General features: G+C 35.4%; 1 pseudogene; it reads left to right on the forward strand.

The window, feature by feature from the left end:
- The first annotated feature begins 219 nt into the window (after positions 1-219).
- LOC131935299 (eukaryotic translation initiation factor 3 subunit D-like) lies at positions 220-2,466 on the forward strand (annotated as a pseudogene).
- Positions 2,467-3,465: the final 999 nt, after the last annotated feature.

Raw genomic sequence — 3,465 nt, forward strand, 5'->3', positions numbered from 1 at the left:
CTGACAATCATCTGATACATTTCTATTCAAAAGTTGTCCTGTTTGTCTATAGAAAGATATATAGGGCATTTAAATCCCCCCAAAAAGATTTTAAATCCCAAGTTAAATACGTGAATAATAGCTGACAGCAAAACTAACGATATAACATTACCCCTAAAGTTTAGGGCCTAAAATATTCCTAATTAAATGAATAGGATAATAAAACAATACAAACGAATAATGCTGTTGCAATTGTTTGCAGTAATTATTCAATACACAACAATTACATAAAATAAAATGTATTAAACACATTGTCATTGTCTCTGTGCTAAGCTCACCGATTAAGTTAAGACGGAAATGAGAATACTGTTGCTGCGATGTGATAATATATAAGGGAAACAACTTACACATTATTGTGTTGATTAAAGTGTGCATTAGTAGTACAAAATAGTATACATCTATTAAACTGTTGTATATTCATTTACGTAAACTTATCAAACTGTTCGTATGTACCATTTAATAGATTTATTTTGATATCAAAATATAACGAAATTACTTTTGTATTTACAATTGTGAAAACCATTTAAAGATATTTAATATCTTGTTATATATATTGTGACTGATCTTCGATAAATGTTGACGATGATAGCCATACATCTGAATTATTACTATTTTGATATAAGTATACCATAGTGTATAAGCGCAGGTCGAAAGCGTACGTACATTGATTTCTGACCAGTTTTCACGTTTATGTAATAAAGATGTCGACTGCCCACCTTATACTTATACCGCCGCAAATTTAGGACAACCCGAATGGATGGGGACCCAATCAAATACCCGATCAATTTAAAGATATGCCCTATCAGCCTTTTCTAAAGATGTTCGTCTTGGAAAGGTATCTGATTGGACAGGAAGCACTTATCAAGATAAAAGATATCTAGGAAAATACAATTCTGCATTTGGAGGTGGGAGTCAAAATGCCTATTACCATGAAGAGGATGAAAGCACTTTTCAATTGGTGGACACTTCAAGGGTCCACAAACCAGTTTACCAGAGAAGAGGTCGTCTGTTTCAACAGAATCGTCAACGCAGGGATAGAGAACGACGCCAGCAGCAAACTCAAGCTAATATGCTTGTTCTTACCAAGACTCAAAAGAATCGTGAGAGGGATAGGCAGCGACTGCTTAAAAAATGGCAGAAACAATTTGGTAAACAAATGCAGGAGAACATAAGCAAAATGCCTATTAGAAACCGTGATGCATCTGTGCAAATCAAGGATGATTGGGTCGTAGTTGAAGAGATGAATTTCCCACGACTGACAAAGCTTAATCTTTCTGATATTAAAGAAGGAGAAGAGTTGATGACATGTGGCTCCATGGAGTTTTATGACAAATATTATGACAGAGTCACAACTAAAAATGAAACAAAAGGTTTAAAAGGATTAACCTAATTTTTCACAAGGTGTTTCCAACCGATGCTATATTAGCAACAATGATGTGTTGCCCCGCTCATCCTATTCCTGGGATGTTGTTGTCCATGTGTTGGAAACAAGTTATTCTTTGACAAACGTGATGACTCTGACTTTGATCTTTTCACTGTAAGTGAGACAGCAACAGAACCCCCTCAAGAAGATGGCAGTGCTAGCACTAACTCCCCTCGTAGTTTGGCTCTTGAGGCAACTTTTATTAACCACAACTTTTCTCAGCACGTTTTGAGAATGAATGAGGAAAAATACACCTTTTAGAAGCCCAATCCCTTCATCCAAGGTGCTGATGATTCAGAAGTAGCTTCTGTTGGATACAGGTATCGTAAATGGGATCTTGGTAAGGATATTGTCTTGATAGCTCGAACAGAGCATGATGCTGTGACAAATGGTCCTAATAATGAAATTCAGTTTATGAATATCAAGTCTCTAAATGAATGGGATTCAAGGTTTTCTGGTGTTGTTGATTGGCGCAGTCGTTTAGACAGCCAGAGATGTGCTGTTCTTGCCACTGAACTTAAAAACAATAGTTGTAAATTAGCCAAATGGACTGTCAGTGCTTTGTTGGCAGGATCTGACCAGATTAAATTTGGATATGTGTCTCGGTTACACGTGAAAGACACAGCCAAGCATGTGCTACTTGGAACCCAACAGTTTAAGCCTGTAGAATTTGCCAGTCAGATCAACTTGAACATGGATAATGCTTGGGGTATTCTGAGATGTATCGTGGACACGTGTATGAAACTGAAAAAAGGCAAATATCTCATCATGAAAGATCCAAACAAGCCTGTTGTTAGGATCTATGATATTCCTGATCACAATTTTGAGTCAGATGAGGATGAAGATGACGACGACGATGATGATGACGATGATTCAGATGATGATTCAGACGATGATGATGATGATGAAGTCGAAAAGTAAAATTGATTTGAGACAGCTTGAATATTTTTTCTTCATGATGAAGAACGTGTGTAATTGGAGCTAAAACAATTGTATAGATGATGTAAACAAGGACCCAAAGTTAGACATTCTTAAGGCTACAAAAGTTTCAATTGATCAGTGTATAGTTGTACCCACTTTTTAAAAAGCAGGTCTGGCTTTGCTATTTATATCTTACAATTTAAAATGTGTATTTTATCTTTCATTTCTTGGGTATTTAGATTATCACCCCTCAAGGGTGTTACATTATAAGTTAAAGATTTTAATTTTGTTGGGAAGCTAGTGAAAAATAAACATTTTAAATAAAAAAAAAATGATATAAGTATATTTTAACAACTTACGTATTCATTTACTTATTTCGCTATGTATCTCCTATTTTCTGTACATCAATGTATCTACCTTGTAAATATCCACCCAAACGGCGTGGGATGTTATTGTATTTGTTTTTAATTGGAAAATAAAAAGGATTAAAAAATTGATAAAATTATACTATTTGTGTAAACTATTTTTGTATGATATTTTGCTTATGCGAACATTTTTGTTTTAACTTTTTTCGCTTAAAATAAATAAATAAATAATTTCAAAATAATAATAAAATACTGCGAGCTGATGTATGCTGTGATTGTACATCTGGAGTAACAGTCGACAGTATTGGGTCATACAAGTGAAGAGGAACATATAGTAGATTTAATACTGGATGTTTGACATGAGATGAAGGAAGGCTAAAAGACATGACCAGATCTTGCTATTCTGTTTTTTAGTGCTAAAAAAATAGCTTAGGTAGCTTTTGCTGCAGGGGCTGACTACACAGCATTATGTTAAAATATAAGACGGAGACGTTCTTTCTTGGCTGTAAAAATATATCAGCAACAATCAGAAGAGATGGAGAAAATGCTACATATAACCCACACACAGAGGCGTAGCGATGGAGGGGGGGGGGCAAAATGGGTTGTAAAAACAAATTAAAATGTCATTTTAGCTGCATACTTGCAGTTTGAGGAGGGTGGGGTTGCAAATTGAAAGTTGAGGAGGGGGGGTGCAAATTGAAAGTTGAGGGGGGGGGG

The sequence above is a fragment of the Physella acuta genome, unplaced genomic scaffold, assembly GCF_028476545.2.
Source record: "Physella acuta isolate Inbredline_101_S28 unplaced genomic scaffold, ASM2847654v3 ptg000142l, whole genome shotgun sequence".
Classification (NCBI taxonomy): Eukaryota; Metazoa; Mollusca; class Gastropoda; family Physidae; genus Physella; species Physella acuta.